This window comes from Esox lucius, chromosome 19 (genome assembly GCF_011004845.1).
Source record: "Esox lucius isolate fEsoLuc1 chromosome 19, fEsoLuc1.pri, whole genome shotgun sequence".
Taxonomy (NCBI): Eukaryota; Metazoa; Chordata; class Actinopteri; order Esociformes; family Esocidae; genus Esox; species Esox lucius.
In genome coordinates this window covers 1805411-1827291 of record NC_047587.1, presented here as the reverse complement: position 1 = coordinate 1827291, position 21881 = coordinate 1805411, and the positions used below count along the sequence as shown (strand labels likewise).

General features: G+C 40.5%; 1 protein-coding gene across 1 annotated transcript in view; it reads left to right on the top strand.

Annotated features, from left to right (window-relative positions):
• Positions 1–21881, top strand: part of megf11 (multiple EGF-like-domains 11) — a 289636-nt gene that overhangs the window by 76820 nt on the left and 190935 nt on the right. The window lies entirely within an intron of this gene.

Below are 21881 nucleotides of genomic sequence, written 5' to 3'. Positions count from 1 at the left end.
TGCCATCAGACACAGGGAATAAAATCTAAATCAAACGACTACTCACTGTCTGCCTACGAGGCCTCATCGCGGTACTTAGTTGAGCACTGTAAAAAAGTCAGTCAGGCAAACGCACCAACAATCTTAGAATCTTCAATAGCTACTTTAAATAAAAATCTTAGAATCTTCAATAGCTACTTTAAATAAAAATCTTAGAATCTTCAATAGCTACTTTAAATAAAAATCTTAGAATCTTCAATAGCTACTTTAAATAAAAATCTTAGAATCTTCAATAGCTACTTTAAATCCGGTGTATTTACATGAAGACACTGAAACTGTTGAGAGGGCCTTCTGAAATGTGCACAGTTCCACAAACCGTCCACCATCATCCATCCTCAGCCTCTTCTATCTCCTGGACTTAGGCCGTTGTTAATGACCCCTAGTCCCTATATATTTCCTCTGGAGAGTCCTGAGGATGCTGGTCAAGTCCAGTGGTTTACACACAGAATGGTCCTCCTGGAGCACTTTAATTGAACTTCCAGAACAATGAGAGAAATTAATGACCCAGAATGTCCTTAGTTACAGGCACTGGGTGCCAGATATTGTTTACTGTTGGAGCTATGGAGTAGCTTGGCAACAACATCTTGCTGACAACTATGAAGTAAAGACGACCAAACAAATTGACTTGACAACTAGAATCCAAGTTAGCTGGAGAACTTCATAATCCTTTGATGAATGTGAAACCCCCGCAATTTCTTAGAAGCAGAAGTGTTAGCTGGTGAAATGTGTGTACCACTACTGAAAACCTCTACAGGGCTAGCTCTACAATGCCACATTTCACTTGCATATGCAACAAAAAATGTCAGTGCGCGTAGTTACAAAATAAGGTATTCACTAATGTGCGAGTGCCGATTGCTGTGATACTGTGATGCTGATTCATACTACCCTGCACAGCTGAAATGGAAAGCTGGTCTTGGAAACAAGCTCTCCTCTGCTCTTCTTTCACCCGTTCCCAGCTGCTATCTAATGAATGCACCAATGAAATTATCCAACCTCTGTTTAGCCAGTTTTGGCTTCAGCCCTTAACCCAATTGTATTTCTGCCAAATACATGTTGTTCGTCTGTGGTGCAAGCATGGTTATCAGCTGGTAGCTGTACAGCTCCGTAAAAAATTAAGAGACCACTGCACCTTTTTCTTTCCTTTCCAAAACATTTTAAAAGGAAAGTTTTGAGTGAGCAACAGAAGCGTTCTATTTGCAGTGGTCTCTTAATTTTAACCCTTCTGTTCCTCACTCAAAACTTTCCTTTTACATTTTTTTGGAAAGGAAAGAAAAAGGTGCAGTGAGGCTTGTATGGTGCAATCCTTAAACATTACCTCCATGCAACAGTTGCACCTGTGACATCGCAAATGTACACTGAGTTACAACATCATTTGGATCCATTTGTTATTCGTTTAAAAGAGCAGCTGAAATAGGCTACATTTATCAAAGAATACACATTTCTCTTTTGCCTGAAGCACAATGAAAGGATAGATACAAATCCTAAAAAAGAAGGATAAGCCAGAAAAAATACAACTGAGAAAAAATTATCAGAAATATAATTTATAGGGCCCCTTAAGAGTCATTTATACACCCAGGTGTATTGAAAGAAAATGTGGTACATTATTTTCTACAGAAGAATGTGGCTGGTTGAAAGCAAAAATAGTCGTTCACAACATTTATTTGTTTTTATCTGAAAAGATTGAAGACAGACCCCTGAAATACACATGTATGTATAGTATGTCCAGATCTTTGTTATAGACTGACCCCTGTAATACACATGTATGTATAGTATGTCCAGATCTTTGTTATAGACTGACCCCTGTAATATACATGTATGTATAGTATGTCCAGCTCTTTGTTAAAGACTGACCCCTGTAATACACATGTATGTATAGTATGTCCAGATCTTTGTTATAGACTGACACCTGTAATACACATGTATGTATAGTATGTCCAGATTTTTGTTAAAGACTGACCCTTGTAATACACATGTATGTATAGTATGTCCAGCTCTTTGTTAAAGACTGACCCCTGTAATACACATGTATGTATAGTATGTCCAGATCTTTGTTATAGACTGACCCCTGTAATACACATGTATGTATAGTATGTCCAGATCTTTGTTAAAGACTGACCCTTGTAATACACATGTATGTATAGTATGTCCAGATCTTTGTTAAAGACTGACCTTTGTAATACACATGTATGTATAGTATGTCCAGCTCTTTGTTAAAGACTGACCCCTGTAATACACATGTATGTATAGTATTTCCAGATCTTTGTTATAGACTGACCCCTGTAATACACATGTATGTATAGTATGTCCAGCTCTTTGTTAAAGACTGACCCTTGTAATACACATGTATGTATAGTATGTCCAGATCTTTGTTATAGACTGACACCTGTAATACACATGTATGTATAGTATGTCCAGATTTTTGTTAAAGACTGACCCCTGTAATACACATGTATGTATAGTATGTCCAGCTCTTTGTTAAAGACTGACCCCTGTAATACACATGTATGTATAGTATGTCCAGATCTTTGTTAAAGACTGACCCCTGTAATACACATGTATGTATAGTATGTCCAGCTCTTTGTTAAAGACTGACCCCTGTTATACACATGTATGTATAGTATGTCCAGATCTTTGTTATAGACTGACCCCTGTAATACACATGTATGTATAGTATGTCCAGATCTTTGTTATAGACTGACCCCTGTAATACACATGTATGTGTAATACATGTTCTGCTCTCAGTTTTTGTCCATCATTGTTGTGGTTAGTTGTCAGCATCAGAGAGCACCAAGACCAAATCCCCACTAATGCTAAATGTATTCCAAATGTTATAGAGATGTAAACATTTCTTTAGGAGAAAAGGCAACTTTGACATTTTCAGTAGGACTTGGCTCAAGTAGGACTTGGTTGGTTTGGAATAACTTGATCTTGTTGTCCTACCTGACACACTGTCCTACCTGACACACTGTCCTACCTGACACACTGTCCTACCTGGCCCACTGTCCTACCTGACACACTGTCCTACCTGGAGGCCCATTGTCCTACCTGACACACTGTCCTACCTGACACTCTGTCCTACCTGGAGGCCCACTGTCCTACCTGACCCACTGTCCTACCTGACCCACTGTCCTATCTGGAGGCCCACTGTCCTACCTGACCCACTGTCCTATCTGGAGGCCCACTGTCCAACCTGACCAACTGTCCTATCTGGAGGCCCACTGTCCTACCTGACCCATTCTCCTACCTGGAGGCCCACTGTCCTACCCGACCCACTGTCCTACCTGGAGGCCCACTGTCCTACCAGGCCCACTGTCCTCTCTGGAGGCATGCTGTCCTAATTGGCTCACTGTCCTACCTGACCCACTGTCCTATCTGGAGGCCCACTGTCCTACCTGACCCACTGTCCTACCTGGAGGTCCACTGTCCTACCTGACCCACTGTCCTACTTGGCAGTATAATGTCCTACCTGACCCACTGTCCTACCTGGCCCACTGTCCTACCTGACACACTGTCCTGCCTCGCTGCATACTGTCCTGTCTGGCCCACTGTCCTTCCTGACCCACTGTCCTGTCTGGCCCAGTGTCCTACCTGGCCCATTGTCCTAACTGACCCACTGTCTTACCTGGAGATATACTGTGTTATGTGATCCACTGTCCTACCTGGATGCATACTGTGCTTCCTGGACCACTCCTACCTGGATGCATACTGTCCTGTCTGGCCCACTTTCCTACCTGACCAGAATTTTGAATCAGGATTTATATCAGGATTTTGAAGGAGAATAATACGTTCATATGTACTTTAAGCTATTAATCTGAATAGAGTATATATCAATATATTATATTCATTATTTGGGCGCTAACGAGGGTTTTAGGTTATCCTTTTCAGTAATTCCCTGCAGGAACCTTGAGCCGCCACTGGTTACAAGCTGCGGATGTAGAACCTGCTCCATAACCCCCCCATGAGGATTCTCTCACACACACACACCCACACACACTCTGAGGGAAAATGCTGAATATTAATTTATCTTATTTTGATAGACTTATTAATGATAATATATTTCTGTGTTCATTCCTGCATTTAAAAAATTAGCTGTTTGCTTTCAACATTTTCTTTCAAATGTTTGACTGTACAACAACTTAGTTTGATATAAATAACAGAACAATATATATCGATTAGGGATTTTCTTGCATATAAAACTCTAAAGCACCCAAAATCTCACACCGCCTCTGTGTGTTGCCTTGATAAAACATGATTTTGTGATGATACTCTTAATAGCCTGACAGCAATATACTGCAGCGAATGTGACTGTAGGAGGAAACTTTTCATAATAGCAGTGTTGCCTTACAGGTCCTGATGTTGCGGAGATGAGGAATGTGTCAGAAAAACAAGTGGATCCTAGTGGATTCTTTTACACACAAGCATATAAATTATTAAAATAAATATCGCCTAAACTACATCCATTTAATGTTTCAGATGACAGATTTTTATCAGTAGAGTTTGTGTGGCAGGTATAGTTGACTGGTGAAATAACGATTACATTAGGGTATGTAGGGTACTGTCCCCAACAACTGTTTAAATGCATTATACAGTGTAAAAACTATACAATGAACATAATTAAGTCACTAACAATATAAATATAGGAATGTGAAGACGCTGGATGAGCGCAAGCAGCATAGCCAAGTAGCCTACAGCTGAAGGCAGTGGAGAGAGGGGGATGAATGATGTGGTGTCAAGGCAAGGATGGAGGAAAACACAACCCAACAAGGCTCTAATATATACAGTGGGGAGAACAAATATTTGATACACTGCCGATTTTGCAGGTTTTCCTACTTAGAAAGCATGTAGAGGTCTGTCATTTTTATCATAGGTACACTAAAACATTGAGAGACAGGATCTAAAACAAAAGTCCAGGAAATCACATTGTTTGATTTTTTAATTTTCAATTTGCATTTTATTGCATGACATAATCATTTGATCACCTACCTACCAGTAAGAACTCGTTACCTGTATAAAAGACACCTGTCCACACACTAAATCAAACAGACTCCAACATCTCCACAATGGCCAAGACCAGAGAGCTGTGTAAGGACATCAGGGTTAAAATTGTAGACCTGCACAAGGCTGGGCTACAGGACAATATGCAAGCAGCTTGGTGAGAAGGCAACAACTGTTGGCGCAATTATTAGAAAATGGAAGAAGTTCAAGATGACGGTCAATCTCCCTCGGTCTGGGGCTCCATGCAAGATCTCACCTCGTGGGGCAACAATGATCATGAGGAAGGTGAGGGATCAGCCCAGAACTCCACGGTAGGACCTGGTCAATGACCTGAAGAGAGATGGGACCACAGTCTCAAAGAAAACCATTAGTTACACACTACGCCATCATGGATTAAAATCCTGCAGCGCACGCAAGGTCCCCCTGCTCAAGCCAGTGCATGTCCAGGCCCGTCTGAAGTTGGCCAATGACCATCTGGATGATCCAGAGGAGGAATGGGAGAAGGTCATGTTGTCTGATGAGACAAAAATAGAGCTTTTTGGTCTAAACTCCACTCACCGTGTTTGGAGGAAGAAGAAGGATGAGTACAACCCCAAGAACACCATTCCAACCGTGAAGCATGGAGGTGGAAACATCATTCTTTGGGGATGCTTTTCTGCAAAGGGGACAGTAGGACTGCACCGTATTGAGGGGAGGATGGATGGGGCCATGTATCGCGAGATCTTGGCCAACAACCTCCTTCCCTCAGTAAGAGCATTGAAGATGTCGTGGCTGGGTCTTCCATCATGACAACGACCCAAAACACACAGCCAGGGCAACTAAGGAGTGGCTCCATAAGAATCATCTCAAGAAGCATCTCTCCAGACCTGAACCCAATAGAAAATCTTTGGAGGGAGCTGAAAGTCCGTATTGCCCAGCGATAGCCCCGAAGCCTGAAGGATCTGGAGAAGGTCTGTGTGGAGGTGTGGACCAAAATCCCTGCTGCAGTGTGTGCAAAACCTGGTCAAGAACTACAGGAAACGTATGATCTCTGTAATTGCAAACAAAGGTTTCTGTACCACATATTAAGTTCTACTTTTCTGATGTATCAAATACTTATGTCATGCAATAAAATGCAAATGAATTACTTAAAAATCATAAAATGTGATTTTCTGGATTTTTGTTTTAGATTCCGTCACTCACATTTGAAGAGTACCTATGATAAAAATTCTACATGCTTTGTAATTTGGAAAACCTGCAAAATCGGCAGTGTATCAAATACTTGTTCTCCTCACTGTAGGCCTACAGCTCTGATGCGTTTTTAATGCAGGTCAAATAACAACAAAATAGTATAACAATGAAAATAGAAAACATCACTATTGACTGTGATTAATGATAAAGATTGATGAGTGATTTCATGTTTTTTTATGTGATTCCAAGATATTTTAATAAACATTGTTCTGATGCTTAATAGGAAAATGTTTTCTGGTGGCTCAGACATAATGAAGAGGGAATTATATGCTCTGTATGCTAGATGCATTGTGGAGACAATGTGTTTGGGGGCCTGGGAAAATAGCCAAGCAGTAACTGTAGGCTGGATGCACTTAAATCCTATAACATGTCTACTAGTCCTGGACAGGCAGAGAACAAAAAACAACACATGTAAAGGTAAAAATCTATATATGTAAAATATTTAACATGTTATTATGTGCAGAATAGATGTATTGCTTGTTTTTTGGTTGCTATTGTATTAGGGAGGACATTGTAGTGTGCATTAGTTGCTCAAGTGAACATGGACATGGATAGAGTGTATCCAGATCACCGAGGGGCGTCCGGTAGAGTGCAGGGTAGCAGGGTACCACCTTTGACTAATTTTCAACCAGGAGAAACCCTGATTGATGCGTTGTACTTAAATAGTAGGAGATCATCTTAGATGTTTATCTGTTTCATTATATATCTTCGTAGGTAGTTCCCATTATTCTCAAGATGTTATCATAACATTGCTGATTTATTGATAGAAGGATGTGAACCCAGTCATGTGAATAGAACTGGTGTTTTAATGTCTGAGACACAACACAACAGTGGGGGAATGAACATTGTTGTACCGTTTTAAACTACAACTTCACAGGCTAATTTACATTCCATTTAATAAGATGAATTACCATCATCTAAATGGGGTTTTGGTCATTCTGGGCACAGTGGGTGGATAATAGGTTACGCACCCTTTGGATCCCCAGCTCATTTCTCAAACGTCTGGGAAAATCAAATGCTGCTGGTCAGAGACCCTAAAGGATGTATAGCCATTGTAAGTAGTCTGTAATTGTCCCCCAGCCAACATAATGTGCAGGTGTGTAGCAGGATCCCTCAATTGGCTACAATTTTGTCTTTTACACCAATGTGTAGAAAACACCTTTTCATTTTTAGTTTACCACCATTTGCATCGAGGTTCCTGTAGCCTTTGACTATCTAGGGTCATGGTTGTGACCTCTAAATGTCTAGGATCATGGTTGTGACCTTGGACTATCTAGGGTCATGGTTGTGACATTGGACTATCTAGGGTCATGGTTGTGACCTTAGACTATCTAGGGTCATGGTTGTGACCTCTAAATGTCTAGGGTCATGGTTGTGACCTCTAAATGTCTAGGGACATGGTTGTGACCTCTAAATGTCTAGGGTCATGGTTGGACCTCTAAATGTCTAGGGACATGGTTGTGACCTTGGACTCTCTAGGGTCATGGTTGTGACCTCTGTAATGTCTAGGGTCATGGTTGTGACCTCTGTATATGCTGAGAAGTCTACCATAACAGAGTTTTCTTTGATTATACCAACAAACATTAACATTTACATGTTTTTCAAATGATAATTTCATTTTGACAAACACATTCCTGCATAGGAGTCCTTCTCATAAGGTGAAATGTCTATTAAATGGGTAGGTTTCTGGGATAAAAGTTAGGGTTAGTAAAAATTGGCATTATACTTTGTTGTATACTTGTTTCAACAGTTGAATTAGGACCAGAAGTCCTTACAAGCATAGAAAAAACTGAAATATCTTCCCCTTTTCCAGCTTAAAGGGTTTAGGTTTAAAAGAGTTAGGTTTCTTCAAGGGGTATGAAATATTTTGAGTACAACTCTATGTGTATATATGTGTACATATATTCAAGGGGGCGGTCTGCGACGAGGCATACAAGTTGCAGTGCTGTGCAGCATGGACAAAAACATAAAATAAAATATATAAATGGCCACCAGGAGGCATCTGTGAGAATGTCGACACCCGCCTGAAACTGCTGTTATTCAAGCCTGCTTCTGTATTTATATGGCCAGAATGTGAGGCATGTCAAGGTGTTGTCGGATATATTGTAACCAGGCTTTTTTGTGGCATTGGCGCAGTAAAGGCCTGTTCCTGGCAACTTGACTATGCAGCACATTTTTGTTCAAGTATTGTTGTATTGTGCTCCTTGAAACAAACACACCGTCTTTTTCCAGAGAAGCCTGGATTTCTCCTGAGGTTATCTGTGGGATTTTCTTTGTATCCTGAACAATTGTTCTGGTAGTTTTGGCTGAAATCTTTCTTGGTCTACCTGACCTTGGCTTGGTATCAAGAGATCCCCGAATTTTCCACTTCTTAATAAGTGATTGAACAGTACTGATTGGCATTTGCAAGGCTTTGGATGTCTTTTTATATTCCTTTCCATCTTTATAAAGTTCCATTACCTTGTTATGCAGGTGGTTGACAGTTCTTTTCGGCTCCCCATGGCTCAGTATCTAGCCTGCTCAGTGCATCCACGTGAGAGCTAACAAACTCATTGACTATTTATGCAGACTAATTGCAATTTAAATCATTATGATTTAAAAAGCAGCCAAACAACTATGTGATAATGAATGGCTTCATATGATCAGTATCCTTCAAGATAAGACAGTTTCTTTGCACGTCATCAGTCATATTTTCAAAATTAAAGCCAAAATGTCACTATTTCTGCCTGGGTATGCAAACTTATGAGCACAACTCATACTGTACTAGTCTATATATATACAGCTCCCGAAAAAATTAACCGACCACTGCACCTTTTTCTTTACTTTCCAAAAATGTTGAAATATATATATATATACACTAGTACCGTATGTATATACATACATAGTGTACTAGTCTATATATGTACATGTATATATACATACATAGTGTACTAGTCTATATATGTACATGTATATATACATACATAGTGTACTAGTCTATATATGTACATGTATATATACATACATAGTGTACTAGTCTATATATGTACATGTATATTTACATACATAGTGTACTAGTCTATATATGCACATGTATATATACATACATAGTGTACTAGTCTATATATGTACATGTGTATATATACACTCACCTAAAGGATTATTAGGAACACCTGTTCAATTTCTCATTATTGCAATTATCTCATTGTTGCTTCAATGCATTTAGGGGTGTGATTCTGGTCAAGACAATCTCCTGAACTCCAAACTGAATGTCAGAATGGGAAAGAAAGGTTAAGCAATTTTGAGCGTGGCATGGTTGTTGGTGCCAGATGGGCCAGTCTGAGTATTTCACAATCTGCTCAGTTACTGGGATTTTCACGCACAACCATTTCTAGGGTTTACAAAGAATGGTGTGAAAAGGGAAAAACATCCAGTATGCGGCAGTCCTGTGGGCGAAAATGCCTTGTTGATGCTAGAGGTCAGAGGAGAATGGGCCGACTTATTCAAGCTGATAGAAGAGCAACTTTGACTGAAATAACCACTCGTTACAACCGAGGTGTGCAGCAAAGCATTTGTGAAGCCACAACACGCACAACCTTGAGGCGGATGGGCTACAACAGCATAAGACCCCACCGGGTACCACTCATCTCCACTACAAATAGGAAAAAGAGGCTACAATTTGCACAAGCTCACCAAAATTGGACAGTTGAAGACTGGAAGAATGTTGCCTGGTGTGATGAGTCTCGATTTCTGTTGAGACATTCAGATGGTAGAGTCAGAATTTGGCGTAATTCTGTGCAGGCTGGTGGTTGTGGTGTAATGGTGTGGGGGATGTTTTCTAGGCGCACTTTAGGCCCCTTAGTGCCAATTGGGCATTGTTTAAATGCCACAGCCTACCTAAGCATTGTTTCTGACCATGTCCATCCCTTTATGGCCACCATGTACCCATCCTCTGATGGCTACTTCCAGCAGGATAATGCACCATGTCACAAAGCTCGAGTCATTTCAAATTGGTTTCTTGAACATGACAATGAGTTCACTGTACTGAAATGGCCCCCACAGTCACCAGATCTCAACCCAATAGAGCATCTTTGGGATGTGGTGGAACGGGAGCTTCGTTCCCTGGATGTGCATCCCACAAATATCCATCAACTGCAAGATGCTATCCTATCAATATGGGCCAACATTTCTAAAGAATGCTTTCAGCACCTTGTTGAAACAATGCCACATACAATTAAGGCAGTTCTGAAGGCGAAAGGGGGTCAAACACAGTATTAGTATGGTGTTCCTAATAATCCTTTAGGTGAGTGTACATACATACTGTACTATTCTAAAACTTGGACACATACTCATTCAAGGGTATTTCTTTAGTTTACATTTTTTTTGCGTTGTTCAACAATAGTGAAGACAACACATATGGAATCATGTAGCAACCAAAAAAGCATTTGTTATTGTTGATTCTTCCAAGTAGCCACCCTTTGCCTTGATGACAGCTTTGCACACATTCCCTCAAGCAGCTTCATGAGGTGGTCATGAACAGACCGCTGACCAACATCAGATTAGGGACAGTGTCTGACAGACAAATAAACCTACAAATGCCATTGTTATTTTAAATGTCACATGTAATATAATTACTTTTTTCACATTGATTATTGTTGTACTGATTGTTTTGTTGTCACTTGACTATTAATATAATTATTTTAATGATTTTGTATTATGAATCAACATTTAATTTCCAAATAATGTTTTGGCAATATGTACATTGTTACACTTTAAAAAAAGCAATTTAAATGGAATTAAAGGGGAAGAGAGAGAGTAATACATGAGAGCGACAGAGACAGGCAGAGATAGAGAAAGAGACAGACAGAGACAGAGAGCAATACAGAGAGATAAAGACAGACAGACAGACAGACAGACAGAGAGACAGATTGAGAAACACAGAGAGACAGAGAGACAGAGAGATAGAGAGAGAGGGAGAGATAGAGAGAGAAGGACAGAGAGAGAGAGAGAGAAATTAGAATTCTATAATGAGTCCTGTGTGTTCCAGGATAAATTATGTAAGCTCACTTCTCTTCCCCTGGAGCTGAAGTATATTGTATGCCCTTTAATTTGAAGACGGTACTGTAGTAATTGGTGTGTGTGTTTTCAGTATGTGTGTTCAGTGTGTGTGTTTCTTTGACTTTCACTTCATTCCTAACAAATCTAATTATCGCAATCGTTGAATAGAAAGAAAGTCATTGAAGTGGTGTAATGAGCAGTGTTATCTGAAGACCTATGCAGTGTTTTATAAGTCTTCTGAAGACCTTTATCAGCCCCTATGCCACCTCTACGAAGGCTCATCTGTCTTTACAGTGTTCCAGTTATTTCCATATCAGACGTCTCTGCAGGAGGAATGGAGCCTCCTTTCTCTCTGTCTCTTCTAGAGATTGTTATTAAAATGACAGAGGAGTACCAACCATCCATTGATGGTGATGTGGAGATAGTTGGAGATAACCCTTCTTATCGTCTATTCAGGTCTATTACGTCCAAAGCAGCCTTCCATGAAGGGTTGCACCATGTCCTAGAAGCCTCTGAGTCAATAGTAAGGAGACTAAAGGAACTGTTCCACTGAGTTACACTGTAGAGGTAGTTGATACATTATTATTAATATGGTATTTGAAGTAGTTTAGAAAGTTAGTTGATACATTATTATTAATATGGTATTTGAAGTAGTTTAGAAAGTTAGTTGATACATTATTATTAAAATGGTATTTCAAGTAGTTTGGAAAGTTAGTTGATACATTATTATGAATATGGTATTTCAATTAGTTTCGAAGGTTAGTTGATACATTATTATTATTATTATGGTATTTGAAGTAGTTTAGAAAGTTAGTTGATACATTATTATTAATATGGTTTTTAAATTAGTTTAGACAGTTAGTTGATACATTATTATTAATATGGTATTTGAAGTAGTTTGAAAGTTCGTTGAAGGGGGTTTCATTATTTAGTTGAGGGAGGTTTGATAAGTTAGTTGAGGGAAGTGGTTTTAATAAGTTATTTGAAGGAGATTTAACAAGTTAGAAGGAGATTTCTTTAGTTAGTCAGTCACAGGTTTTAAAGTTTACAGTTTCCAACACACTGACTTGTACAGTAAGCCCACATGTCATCTTTAGAGGAGATGACAAAGAAAACTGTGACTGACATTTATTTCACAAAGTTCTATCAAATCCCATTAGAGATGTAACGCTCTGACGCTGCACTCGTGCTTGCTCGACTGTGCTCACCCTGGATGAGGGAGTTGCATGCACAGAGAGGCAGTCCAACAATTACTTCAAGAACTTATCTTAGATATTCGTCATTATTCTCCTTTATTAAGTTGCTTGAAGAAGGTTAAATATGTTATTTGAAGTACGTTTAATGTGTCATTTGATGGAGGTCTTGTAAGTTAATTAAGGGAGGTTTAATAAGTTATTTGAAGGAGGTTTAAAATTTGATTGAGGGTTTAAAATATATTAGAAAAAAAGTGACTTATGTTTGTTACATGCAGGGCTCCTGAGTGATGCAGGGGTCCACGGGACAGCACCACAGGGTTCCACAGGGTTCCACCTCACCCAGTCACACCACAGGGTTCCACCTCACCCAGACACACCACAGGGTTCCACCTCACCCACATGCACCACAGGGTTCCACCTCACCCAGACACACCACAGGGTTCCACCTCACCCACATGCACCACAGGGTTCCACCTCACCCAGACACACCACAGGGTTCCACCTCACCCAGACACACCACAGGATTCCACCTCACCCACACGCACCACAGGGTGACCAGTCCTCTTCTGGCTGTGCCGGGTGAACATATTAAAATTACAATTGTAAAAATTAATAAATGCATGTGGGCTGAGTCTAGAGTCTATTTTAACTTAGTCCTAGTCGGAAGCATGACCAGATGGACAAGGACAGGGACGGGGGGGGTGTCAGCACAGTGGCAGCTGAAATCGTCAGGCATCGTCTCGATCTGCAACACAACCAGGAGGACTCTGGACAGGGACAGCAACGGTTCCCCCAAGCCTGGTACTCCCCAGGTGTGGGCCAGGACCTCATGCCCTTCTAAGTTCAAAACAGTAGGAGACTGGGAAAATTCTGAAAATGCATTCCTCATATCAACAAGGATTTATAGTGGAGAAGGAGAACTGACCCTACTCCCCCAGCACAATAATATAGCAGTGTAAGACCTTGGGACTGAGACGGGGGGGTCCGGTGACACTGTGGCCCTATCTGGGGGATGCCCCGGACAGGGCCCAACAGGCAGGAAATCAATTCACCCACATTGCCAAGCATCAACCAAAGGGACACCCACCAACCGCAACCACCCTGAATGAGGGCCGAGTATTGCCAACAGAGTACAGCCCAATTGCACAAGAGTGCATCAGAGAGACAACAACAAGCCAGTGACTCCACCCCCGGTGGCAGCCAGTGTAAAGAGGCTAGTACTGGAGTAATGTGTACAATTTTTTTTGTTCTAGTTAGGATTCTAGTAGCCGTGTGCAGCACTAATTGAAGTTTATTTATTGATTTGTCAAGGTGAACAGAAAGTAGAGCATTGCAGTAATCTAGTCTAGAAGTAACAAAAGCATGGATTAGTTTTTCTGCATCCATTTTTGATAGAAAGTTTCTGATTTTTGCAATGTTTCGAAGATGAAAATTAGCAACTCTTGAGACATATTTTATATGTTCATCAAAGGAGAGGTCAGGGTCAAGGGTCACACCAAGGTTTCTTTTTTTGAGATAATTTTAATCTCATTTTGATGATGTGGCTCTTCACTATAATGCACACCTGTTCCTCATCAAATCACTCTGGACTTCCCGTTATTGCACACACCTGTTCCTCATCACATCACCCTGGACTTCCCATCATTACACACACCTGATTCTCATTACTACGGCCTATAACTGCCCTTCAAAACCTTCTCTTCAAGTAAAAACATTGCAGTGTATTAGTCAATTAAATGTATTTGTAAATTCGATTAGCAGAGTAAAATGATGATCAAAGGATGATTTACAGTAGCCTACATGAGACACTGAATATTTGATAAAATATAGAAAAGTAAAATTCAAAAAGAGATGTTTTTCTCTTCTAATCTTAACAGTAATGGTGTAATAAGATTGTTGAATTGGTGTTTGCTAAAGCATGTCTGGTATTTCGTTTCCTGAATAATTATTTAGATTTACATTTTAGATTTACATTTGATAAATTTGCCTTCACAAGAATGCTGAATCTCCTACTGAAAAATGGTAAGGTGTGATACTATATTATTCATCTGGGAGTATCATGCATTCATCCATTGACATCATGCAATCAGTGAGGGGTGATTAGCACCTGGGTACCATTTGGGTACCAACGCTAAGTGCCATGGGCTACTGGCGATTATGTCGGAAAGCAGGGTAAATAAAACAGGTAAATAGTCTCTAAATAGTTTTCTGTTTGTGAGTTTAGAATTCTAACAATGAAACAATGTAATATACACCTATTTAGGAAATGTAATGGATGGAGGAGGGTGTAGCTTTCAAAATGGCAGTTTTATTTACAAACTCATATGCCAAGTCCCCTAGGCATTTGATCATCCTAGTTTTAAAGAGGGGTAGAAAACATTGTTTTTCTGGATGTTGCACCATGGCTTCACATTATTGTTGTATCTTTACAAACTCTCCTGATTATTTCGCAATATACATTTACACTGTGATTTTTTTATGCAAAAAGTATTGCTTGTACATTAGGGGGGGCTGGATATATAACACAATCCCTCTCAAAAGCTAATGAGCACAACCAAATTAACAACAATAATACCATCAAAATCTGATTTTTTTATGTTAACTTAAGCTCTAACTACAGTGGATATAAAAAGTCTACCCAACCCTGTTAAAATGCCATGTTTATGTGATGTAAAACAATGAGACAAAGATAAGTCACAACTTTTTTCACTTTTAGTGTGACCTATAAAGTAAACAATTCAATTGAAAAACAAACTCAAATCTTCGAGGGGGAAAAATGAAAAATAAAAACCTTACAATAACCTGGTTGCATAAGTGTGCACACCCTCTTATAACTGGGAGTGTGGTTGTGTTCAGAATTAACCAATCACATTCAAACTCATGTTAAATAGAAGTCATTACACACATGGCATCATTTAAAGTGACTCTGATTAATCACAAATAAAGTATAGCTGTTCTAGTAGGATTTTCCTGATATTTTCTTAGTTGCATCTCAGAGCAAAAGCCACGGTCCACAGAGAGCTTCCAAAGCATCAGAGGGATCGCATTGTTGAAAGATATCAGTCAGGAGAAGGGTACAAAGAATTTCCAAAGCATTAAATATACCATGGAACACAGTGAAGACAGTCATCATCAAGTGGAGAAAATATGGCACATCAGAGACATTACCAAGAACTGGACGTCCCTCCAAAATTGATGAAAAGACGAGAAGAAAACTGGTCAGGGAGGCTTCCAATAGGCCTATAGCAACATTAAAGGAACTGCAGGAATTTCTGGCAAGTACTGGATTTGTGCTAAATGTGACAAAAATCTCCCGTATTCTTCATATGAATGGGCTATGAGGTAGGGTGGCAAGACGGAAGCCTTTTCTTACAAAGAAAAACATCCAAGCCCGGCTGAAGTTTGCAAAAACAAACATCAAGTCCCCCAAAAGCACGTGGGAAAATGTGTTATGGTCTGATGGAACCAAGGTTGAACTTTTTGGCCATAATTCCAAAAGTTATGTTTGGCGCAAATCAACTGCACATCTCCCAAAGAACACCATGCTTTGGGACTGTTTTTCTTCAGCTGGAACCAGGGCCTTAGTCAAGGTGGAGGGAATTATGAACAGTTCCAAATACCAGGCAATTCTGTCTCAAAACCTTCAGGCATCCGTTAGAAAGCTGAAGATGAAGTTCACCTTTCAGCAAATCAATATCCCAAATCACACATCCAAATCCACAAAAGCATGGCTTCACCAGAAGAAGATTAACACTTTGTATGTGTTGACATTAGTTAGCTACTATACTGTACTGTATTATACATTCATCTAGCATGGTCAGGATTATAAATACACTACAAATCAGTTACTTAAAATTTGACAACATTACTGCTATACTTTTATTAACCGCACAGCCCCATCTGAACCCACATTTTTCTTCTTCAGATGCCTTTTCAACAAAGTCCTGATATGCATTAATGGTCGTGTTGTAGAGCTCTGGGATTTTGTTAATCAAACAACTGGACCACACACTGTATTCTCTTATGTTGCCTGTATGACGTTAATCTGTTGTAGCTGAATGTAGCTATTGAGATGTGACATTTAGCTAGCTAGCTAGCTTCTTACCTTTGGTTGTCGCTCTGATGATGGCTACCTGCTTTATATCATTGTGACAGTCTCTGACAGTTCAACAGAAACGTGTGTATGCACAGACACAGAGAGTTATGTTTCTCTGACCTGACTCGCTTGCTTGATGCTGAGAACGTTGGATGCAGGACGTTGTTGCTCTGCTGTGATGCTTGTGTAAGGGTGAACTACACTCTGCTTGGTAAAACAAATTCATAAAATTATTCTGTTTTTCTGTGGCGGTGCAACATTATTTGGCAGCTGTGGGGAGCCACTGTTATTACAATTAGAGGGAAACAGTGGCTTACTGTGGCTGCATCTGAAATGGCACCCTATTCCTCATGAAATCCACTACATTTGACCAGGGCCCCTTAGACTGTGAGAAATAGAGTTTGATTTAGGCTTATCATATCTGTTATTTAGTCATGACCTGAAAAATATTTCACTCAGGGTTAGTTTCAGCCATGGTTTATTTCAGCCAGTGTTTGTTTTAGCCCGGGTTGGCGGTAGCCAGGGTTAATTTCATTCAGGGTTAATTTAATTGAGGGTTAATTTCAGCCAGAGTTTGTTTTAGCCAGGGTTAGTGGTAGCCAGGGTTATTTTCAGTCAGGATTAATTTCATTCAGGGTTAGTTTAAGCCAGGGTTAATTTAATTTAGGGTTTGTTTTTGCCAGGGTTAATTTAATTCCGTGTTCGTTTCAGCTAGGGTTAAATTCACTGAGGGTTCGTTTTTGCCAGGGTTAATTTCACCCAGGGTTAGTTTCAGCCGAGGTTTATTTCACTCAGGGTTAGTTTCTGCCAGATTTCGGTTCACTGAGGGTTAGTTTCAGCCAGGGATAATTTCACTCAGGGTTAGTTTCAGCCAGGGTTTATTTCACTCAGGGTTAGTTTCTGCCAGATTTCAGTTCACTGAGGGTTAGTTTCAGCCAGGGATAATTTCACTCAGGGTTAGTTTCAGCCAGGGTTTATTTCACTCAGGGTTAGTTTCTGCCAGATTTCAGTTCACTGAGGGTTAGTTTCAGCCAGGGATAATTTCACTCAGGGTTAGTTTCAGCCAGGGTTTATTTCACTCAGGGTTAGTTTCTGCCAGATTTCAGTTCACTGAGGGTTAGTTTCAGCCAGGGATAATTTCACTCAGGGTTAGTTTCAGCTAGGCTTAATTTCACTGAGGGTTAGTGTTAGCCAGGGTTAATTTCACTGAGGGTTAGTTTCAGCCAGGGTTTATTTCATTGAGGGTTAGTTTCAGCCAGGGTTTATTTCACTGAGGGTTAGTTTCAGCCAGGGTTTATTTCACTGAGGGTTAGTTTCAGCCAGGGTTTATTTCACTGAGGGTTAGTTTCAGCCAGGGTTTATTTCACTGAGGGTTAGTTTCAGCCAGGGTTTATTTCACTGAGGGTTAGTTTCAGCCAGGGTTTATTTCATTGAGGGTTAGTTTCAGCCAGGGTTTATTTCACCAAGTGTTAGTTTGCATTAGCTCCCTAATGCAAGAATCTTACAGTAGGACGCAGTACGGAGGAAAGGGGATGGAGCTCTCTAGTGGTGTGTGGCGCCCGCTTTGCCATAGCGCCAGCGTTTAACAGAATAGACTAAAGGACATCTCTTGTAGCGGACATTTTAAATGACTGATTTTAATTTGACGACTGTGGATGGAAGAAGAATAGAATATTACAATTATTAACACCTAGCCTGACAATCACCAATTACGTTCATTGTTCTCTTGTCCGCTAGCTACAGTACATAATGACTTAGATTATTCTTTTATCTTCATCAAAGAGCCCCGTCTCCAGAAGATAGTGTACTGTAGGACGACATGGTAGTCTTCCAAATGGCATGCTTTTTCCTTTATACAATTGAGACCCTATTTCCTCATAGATCTGCTGAGGACTAGTGCACTAAAGAGGGACAGGCTGCAATTTGGGACTAAGCCACTCTTTTAACAGAGTGATTCATGAATTTAAATTAAATTAAAATGAAAGACCTATTTCCTTTTTTTTTACTTTTATTATATTAGCAACCTACAGTAGGCAGTTAGTAGAAGTAAAGCAGTGAATCGGTCAGACACACACACACACACACACACACACACTCACACACACTTCTCTCCTCAAGTCCTGGTCCCTCTGGGTCAGGATTCTATATGTTTCTGGTCTGGGGTTGGTGGTGGGAAGAGACAGACTTCTTCTCTCCTCAAGTCCGTTGTCAGTTCTCCCCATTGTGGGGTCCTTTACTTATGCCCGGTTTTCTCCATTCTGTGGTTCTGTAGGATTAGCTCTCATCCTAAATGGCATCCTGTGTTCCCTGTCTAGTGCATTCCTTCTTATGACACCACTTTAGCCACCCTGATGCTGGATTTTGTTGTTTCCACCAGTCTGCTGCAATATGTCTGATATGAGTCCTTTCTGTGTGTTATTTGAGATGCCCCTATCGTCTGGTCCCTCCTCTGACCACCACAAGCCTCCCCAGCCCCTCCGCCATCCACGGCCCTCTACCAATCGAAGTCTGATTGAGTGATAATCAATAAAGTGTTGGCCAGGAGGCCTAGGGCTCAGGGCCAGGTCCCACTAACCACTCAGCCTGCAGTAGATTCCATGCTGATCCAATTGCCCAACACTTGTGATTCTGCTTTTCACACAATCAACTCTCTTTCAAAATCAAAGCTAAAGGAAAACTCTCTTGGAGACCTTTGTAGAAGATGTTGCACTGGGCTGTTTGCCTACTTCCTGCCTTTAACCTTGCTGGTCGGCTGGCTGACTCTTTGTTTAAACATCTGTAACTGACTGTTTTAACCTGTCTAGATGACGGTTTGTTTATTCACCTGTCTGGTTGACTGTTTATTCACCTGTCTGGTTGACTGTTTATTCACCTGTCTGGTTGACTGTTCATTCACCTGTCTGGTTGACTGTTCATTCACCTGTCTGGTTGACTGTTCATTCACCTGTCTGGTTGACTGTTTATTCACCTGTCTGGTTGACTGTTTATTCATCTGTCTGGTGACTGTTTATTCACCTGTCTGGTTGACTGTTTATTCACCTGTCTGGTTGACTGTTTATTCATCTGTCTGGTTGACTGTTTATTCACCTGTCTGGTGACTGTTTATTCACCTGTCTGGTTGACTGTTTATTCACCTGTCTGGTTGACTGTTCATTCACCTGTCTGGTTGACTGTTTATTCACCTGTCTGGTTGACTGTTTATTCATCTGTCTGGTTGACTGTTTATTCACCTGTCTGGTGACTGTTTATTCACCTGTCTGGTTGACTGTTTATTCACCTGTCTGGTTGACTGTTTATTCACCTGTCTGGTGACTGTTTTTCATTCACCTGTCTGGTTGACTGTTTATTCATCTGTCTAGCTGACTCTTTGTGATACAACATTCAGTCTAACATTTACTGCTCTGCCCTGTAATGAAAAACAAATGTGTGATTTTGCTGGCTCAATGGAGAGGGGGGAGCTTGCATTTCTGAATGCTCTGAGAAGACATTTGACCAGGGTTGGTGACACCTCTCCCTAACCTTAACCCTTTTTTAATGTGAGAATGTAAGCTACGCCTGCTATGCCCTCTCCACTTTGTCTACCAGTAAAGAGGGCACAGCTATATTCCCTCATATATGAGTCTTTTGGCTTTCCCTAGTTGGAAAACATTTTTAGAACCCTTTTTGGAACTACTTGGAAAATAAAAGGGATCTATCTAAAATAATGAGGGCTCTATCTGGACACACTCTGGTACCCATTTTTCTATGGGTACAGTTGAATGATTCCTATTTTGGAACCCTTTTCTTCAAAAGATTTTAATAGCCTTTTTATAAAGTGGGTGTAACCTGCCTGTCTGTGTCAGCACTTCTCATGCTGCCTTTTGTTGTTTGACTGTTCTTTGGGCACCACACATAACCTGGCCTCTACGCAACACACAAGTCTTGTTGTTCCCATAGAGTAGAAACTCTGGTGAAGAACTAATCTGGGTCTAATCAATCCACAGACTGCCGGATTGATCAATCCCAATGATCAGGAAAACTGCTGCACACCTAGTAAACATTTTGTGCGTGGGTGTGTGTGTGCTGACAAGCTTCCCCAGCCCCTCCACCAACATTATCACCAGCCAGGGTTGAGTAGGTGGATGTTGGAGATGTTTCCTGAACTTTATTACCGGCTGGTGTTGTAAAGATGGATGAGACATGTCTCCTGAACTTTATCCCTAGCTGGTGCTGAGTAGGTGGATGAGACATGTCTCTTGAACGTTATCACCAGCCAGTTTGAGTAGGTGGATGAGACATGTCTCTTGAACGTTATCACCAGCCAGTTTGAGTAGGTGGATGAGACATGTCTCTTGAACGTTATCACCAGCCAGTTTGAGTAGGTGGATGAGACATGTCTCTTGAACGTTATCACCAGCCAGTTTGAGTAGGTGGATGAGACATGTCGTGTTGAGTAGACGTCAGACATGTCTCCTTTTAATCCTCTAATTAATTTGAATTCCTTTAACTCCTCTAACTCTTGTGACTCATGTGACTCCAATATCTCCTTTAACTCCTCTAACCTATTTCAACCATAATTTAACTCCTATAACCTATTTCAACCATAATTTAACTAATCTAGCTAATTGATGTCCTCCAACTAATTGAACCCCTCCTTAAACTTATCTTACTTATTTAACTTTTTCAGGCTTGTTTTCTTCCTCTAACTCATTTAATTCCTCTTTATCCTTTAACTCCTATAACACATTTATCTCCTCAAACTCCAAATTCCAATAATGTATCACTCCTCTAAATGTATCACTCCTCTAAATGTATCACTCCTCTAAATCCTTTAACTGTTGCATCTCTTACTCCTCTTTGACAGAGTGGGACACTCAGTTGCACTTCTTTCTGTTTCTGGTAGAGTTTTCTTAATTTGACCACTCCTGATGTCTTATGTTACTGTCCTGTTTATGCAGGTGTAATGTTGAGAGCAGGAGGTAGGACACAGGCATAGGGAGAATAGAGGACTTTTAATAAAAATACATACAACTAAAACGCACCAGAACAGAACAGACGTTACATAAGAATGGAACCATACAATGCCTGACTAGAAACACGGGAAGATGGAACTAAAACATGGACAGTGGTACGGAACACACGTGAGGCAAATAATAACAAACAGATGTCCGTGCTCCAAATGAGGAAGAGAGGGGTTTGGGGCATGGCAGGCTTGCCAGGATGTGACAGCAGGACTTTTCCCCTGCTAAACAGGCAATTCAAAATTGTGCTCTATTCAAGTATTCAAATATTCAAAGGCTTCCAAAGTT